Genomic DNA, 6,130 nt, shown 5'->3' with positions numbered 1-6,130 from the left:
GGAGATGAAAGCACAGAATACCCAAACTTAGAGGACACAATGAAGGCTATTCTAATAGGCAAGTTCACATTAAAATTTTGGAGCACTCCCATACTAGCAACTTAGAAGCACACTTGAAGGCTCTAGAAAAAGAAGAAATTATAATCAAAAGAAGTAGATGGAAAGAAATAATCAAACTGTGGACTGAAATCAACAAAATAGAAACAAACAAAAAGCAACACAAAGAATCTCTGAAATAAACAGTTGATTCTTTGAGAAAACTGATAATATTGACGTTAGCCAATGGAACTAAAAGGCAGAGAGAGAAGATCCTAATAACAAGATTGGAGATGAACAGCAGGACATAACAACACTGAGGGAATCCAGAGAAACATAGGACATGCTTTAAAAACCAGTACTCCACCAAATGGGAAAATCTAGAGTAAATGAATAATTTTCTTGATATATACAACCTACCATAGTTAAATCAATATCAGATGATTAATTTAAGCAAACCTATAACCTGTACTGAATTAGAAGCAGCGATTAAAGCTGTTCCAATCAAAGAGTCCAGGGCCAGATGGTTTTAGTGTAGAATTCTATTGGACTTTCAAAGAAGTATTGATGCCAAAGTTCCTCAAATTATTCTATATAATAAAAGCAGAAAAAACACTGGTCAACTATTTTTATGAACCCACCATTACTCTGATACCTTAACTACAAAAATAATCAACAGAGAAATAGAATTGCAGACCAATTTCCTTTATGAACATAGATGCAATTTTTTCAATAAAATACTTGCAAACCAAATCCAAGAACACATCAAAAAGATTATCCACCATAATCAAGTGGGCTTCACCCCCAAAATAGAGGTGGTTCAGCATAAGTAAATTGATAAATATAATCCACCATATAAGAAAACAGTAAAGCAAAACAAAACAGGAGATAGAAAAGGCTTTTGACAAAACCCAACCTCTTACAGATAAAAGTCCTAGAGAGACTAGGGATACCAGGGACATTCCTCAAGAGTATAAAGGCAATTTACAGCAAGCTCACAGACAACATAAACCTAAATGGCAGGAAACTCAAAGGATTTTCAATAAAATCAGGAACAAGACAAGGCTGTCCCCTTTCCCTCATACCTATTCAACACAGCACTTGAAGTCTTAGCTGAAGCAATAAGACAGCTGAAGGAGATGAAGGGCATACAAATAGGAGGAGGAAATTAAAATATCTTTATTTGCAAACAATACGTTTGAATACATAAGTGACCCCAAAAATTCCACCAAGGAACCTCCTACAGCTGAGAAACATTTTCAGTAAAGTAGCAGGATACAAAATCAATACACCAAAATATCCTTCCTCTATACAAATGGACTGTAAAAGAAATCAGGGAAACAATACATTTCACAATAGACTCCAAAAACATAAACTATCTTGGGATAACTCAAACAAAACAAGTGAAAGATTGAATGAGAAAATCTTTAAGACGATGAAGAAAGAAACTGAGAAGATTTCAGAAAACATAAGAATCTCCCATGTTCATAGAGTAGTAGGATAAATACAGTGAAAATGGCCATCCTACCACAGGTAATCTACAGATTCAAAGCAATCTCCACCAAACTTCCAGCATAATTCTTTACAGAATGTAGAAGTTTAATTTTTAGATACACACACACACACACACACACACACACACACACACACACACACCAACCAAAAACAAAACATGATAGCTAAAACAATCCTGAAACAAAAATGTTGAAGGTATCACTATCACCAAACTTCTTGTGGGTATCCACCAAAGACTACTCATACATGGGTTTAAGCCAATAAAAGTCTTTATTAGCTGGCTGCTGATGACACAGGGTATTTGTGATCCCTGTATTGCTGTGCACCTTCTTCAGGGTGAGGATTTAAGCACAGAAATCAGGACTTGGGTTGACATAGTTCAGTTAACTTCAGTTAGCCAGAAGATGAACTACAAAAAACAAAAAGCATGGTTAGTATATTTGGAGACCTTTCCTAAACTATGGGCTTTAATGCTTTAGGACTTTGTTTTTGGCAGGTGGTGCTGTCTACATCCTGAGTTTTATAGTCTGAATGGTACTTCCACCCTGGAGTCAGTTGTGCTAAGGTCTGGGGGACTGTTAACAAACAACAATTAATAAATGAAACCTTATGAAACTGAAAAGCTTATGTATGGCAAAAGTCATTACAATATGGACAAATTGGCTGGCTACAGAATTTAAAAATAACCAAAACTTTTACCAAATATATCTCATAGAGGGGTAATATCTAAAATATATGAAGAACTTAAAAAACCCTCAACATTAAGTAAACAAATGATCAAATTTTAAAATGGGGTACAGATATAAACAGAGTATTCTCAAAAGAGAAGACACAAATTGCTGAGAAACACTTAAAGAAATGTTTTGCCAGCCTTAGATATCAGGGACATGGAAATCAAAACTACTTGAAATTTTATCTTACACCAGACAGAATGGCCAAGATCACAAAAAAAAAAAAAAAAACAAAATGACAGCTCATGCTGGTGAGGATGTGGAATAAGGGGAACATGCATCCATTGCCGGTGGGAGTGTAAACTTATACAGTCACTATGGAAATTAATGTGGAGATTCGTCATGAAGCTGGGAATGGATCTATCCCAAGATCAAGCTATACTACTCTTGGGCATGTACCCAAAGGATGCTTCATCCTGCTACAGAGACATTTGCTCAGCCATCTTCATTGCTCCTTTATTCATAATAGCCAGAATTTAGAAAGAGCCTAGATATACATCAACATATGAATGCATAAGAAAATGTGATACACTTACACAATGGAATATTACTCAGCTATTAAGGAAGTAGAATCATGAAATTTGTAGGTAAAGGGATAGAGCTGGAAAAAAAATTATGCTGAATGAGGTAACTCAGACCCCAAAAGACAAATATAGTATTACTTGCTTATATATGGATCTTAGCTGTAAATCTTTAGTAAACGGGCTATATACTTCATATAACCACAGTGGTTAGATATAGAGAAAGGGAATTGGGTGAGGGATGGATCTCCCTAGGAAGGGGAAATAGAATAGATAGTTATGGATGGAAGGGATACTGAATGGAGAATCAAAGAGGAGGTGCACAAAGGGTGAGGGAAGGAATTTGAAGACAGACAACTAAAACCAAGGTCCATTTGAGGGGTTGTGTGGAAACCTAAGATAGTAGAAACTCCCTAAAATGTATACATATATGAAGGTGATCTAAATGGAGTCTCCAAATAACAAAGGAGGTGGAACCCCAAGTGGACGTCTTTCATCACGTCGAGTACTGGGAATTGATTATATCTAATCAACTTTCCAAACGAGCACCACTGGAACCCCAAATGATCCAGGATATCGCTAAGGCTACTTGTTTTTCTCCACAAATTGATGGTAAGGCCCCATTGCCTAAGATAACACCCACACAATTCATGAAATATGGAGAAGCTGGTGCCTGCCTAGAGCCTTCACCCCTACTGACTATTTGTTCATGGTTCTGGAAGGTACTCTGCACACTACCAAAGGAGAAAAAGAAACACCAACACAACTACGTATCCTTTGATCTGCAATGGTGATCTGCATCCACGATGTGCTAGTACAACGGTGGCACAAAGCTTTACGAAGTAACCAATATCTGATCAGATTTAAGGTCTGCTCTATGAGATGGAACCCATCCCAGACACTACTCAGGTGGACAAGAAACTAAGGCTAGATAGGCCAGGGACCAACGGGTAAACCAAATACTATTGTTCTGCCAAAGGAACTTAGCTACAAAATATCTTCTAACAACCTTCTACTATATTTATATTCCAGTGTCTTGCTCAGTCATCACCAGAGAAGCTTTCTTCTCCATTAGATGTAAATATATACAGAAACTCACAGTTGAACGAGATGTGGAGAGTGAGACACCTTGAAACACTTGACCCTAAATGAGATGCCTTTATCTATCCCTTCCCTTCATGGCTCAGGGAACCCTATGGGAGGGGAGGCAGAAAGAGTATAAGACCCAGAGGGGATGGAGAACACCAAGAAAGAAAGGCCTTCTAAACATAGCAGGGCCGATGCACATATGAACTTAGAGAGACTGCGGCAACATGCACAGAGCCAACACAGGTCTTTACCAGATGTGGTCCTAGAACTGAAAGAAGAACTGGAAATTTGTGCCATCTCTAATACTGAAGCTATCTCCAATTGATATCCACTCACAAATGAAAAATTAGATTTCTCCAATGAAGTCTTACCGGGTATACAAATCACAATTAAGGCCAACTCCCATGCCAGCCCCAGATGACCAACACTAAATGAACTCCATGGTATTGTTGGTTTGTTTAGTTTGATTTGGTTTGGTTTGGTCTCAATACTTTGGCTAGGCATCTCCCACCTGACTCCCCTTTTCTTACTCTACAGGTCTCTTACTTGTATTTTCTGATTCCCAGTTTTTGCATTTTTAAAGGGTTTCTATCTGTACATGCCATGATAATATGTGTGTCTCCATGCCAATATGTGTTTCTTATGCTTTTTCTTTGGCTCTCTGTATTTGTTTGTTTTGTCCTATTCAGGATTGTTTATTATTTTTCTTTTCCCTTCCCCTCTCTCTCTCTCTCTTCCTCCCCTTTTTCCTTTCTTTTAGATGCCTGTTTGTTTTCTAATGAGAGCAAAACAGGAAGTGGATTTGGGTGGGTGGTGAGGTGAGGTGAGAAGGCTCTGGAAAGAGAAGGGGGATCAGAATATATTGTGTGGAAAAATTATTTCCAATGAAAAACTCTCATGAATACAGAAGGAATTTCAAATACAGACGTCAGTGTGAAATGAGATTCTCTGAAGAGTTTCCCTCTTAAGACCTCACCAGGCTGACCTTTCCTGAGTAGGATTTCACAGCGTTCTAGGTCAAGGTTAAAGTGTTCTTGGGGTATATTTAGTTCCTGTTAGTAGCCATTTGATAGCTATTTTTGCATTTGATCTAACATCTTTATGACTTTTAGATAACATTATTGGAATATATCTCTAAGTTTGATGATTATCCTTCACTAACCCTAAAGGTGAGAATGTGATAAAGGCAATGTCTAAGTCCTGCCAGTTCCCTGCCTTGCTGCAGCTGTCTACCCGAAGAACTCCCTGTGCAGCTTTTAATAGAGATGGTTCATAACTTTCTTTTCTTGCCTAGCACATATGTAAGTTCATGGGTTTGATCTCCAACACAAAATAAAATAGACTTCCATGGTGGAACATTTCATTGGGTGTAACTTTAATCCGCATTTCTGGGTGACTGTCATTCATCCTTGACTCAAAATGAAGTATATTCTTTTTGGGTTTTTTTTGAAACATATAATTATTTCCTTAAAAAAGTTGTTTTAGGTCAACATTAATCACTCTTACATTTCAGGGCTGCAAAGATAGCTCTGTAGTTAAGAGCACTGGCTGCTCTTCCAGAGGACCTGGGTTCAATACTCAGCACTTACATGGAAGCCAACAACTGTCTGTAGCTCCAGTTCCAGGGGATCTAACACCCTCATGCAGACACACATGGAGGAAAAACACCAATGCACATAAAATTTAAAAAGCAAATTTAAAAAGACTGAAAAGTCACTCATATATTTCTATGTGAAACATAGAAATGTTTTCATTGGAAAGCACAACTCACTCTAAATACAGGAGTAAATGCTCAGAAAAAGGTGGGTGCAGACAGATTTGCTAGGAGAGAAAATGGTGTGACCATGAAAAGAAAACTGGGTCCTCCATTATCAGAAATCATGCATGGTCCATAGTTTAAGTAGCACCTCGAGTCCATTTTTCCTTTAGTGATGTCCAAAGTCCGCACATTTGGAACTTAGTCCTTTATGCTAATATTCTCAGCTGTCAGTGATTTTTGGCCCAGTGAGACATTTGTTAATGGCTATTGGCACATGAGGTTATCAAAACTGGGAGAAACAAAGTATTGGCTCTGGGTGGGTTAGAGCTAGAGAATTGTTTTAACATCTTATAGCACACACAATAGCCTACCACTCACAAATACTTAGTCTAAATATGATAGTGCTGAATTTGAGAAAACTCTGAACATAGGCTTTTGAGACCTAGGTGAAATAACATATTTAAGTCCAATCGTCATTT

The sequence above is a fragment of the Grammomys surdaster genome, unplaced genomic scaffold (genome assembly GCF_004785775.1).
Source record: "Grammomys surdaster isolate TR1022 unplaced genomic scaffold, NIH_TR_1.0 174, whole genome shotgun sequence".
In the NCBI taxonomy this organism is placed as follows: domain Eukaryota; kingdom Metazoa; phylum Chordata; class Mammalia; order Rodentia; family Muridae; genus Grammomys; species Grammomys surdaster.
The sequence above is the reverse complement of the archived record's forward strand: the minus strand, read 5'-3'. Positions refer to the sequence as shown.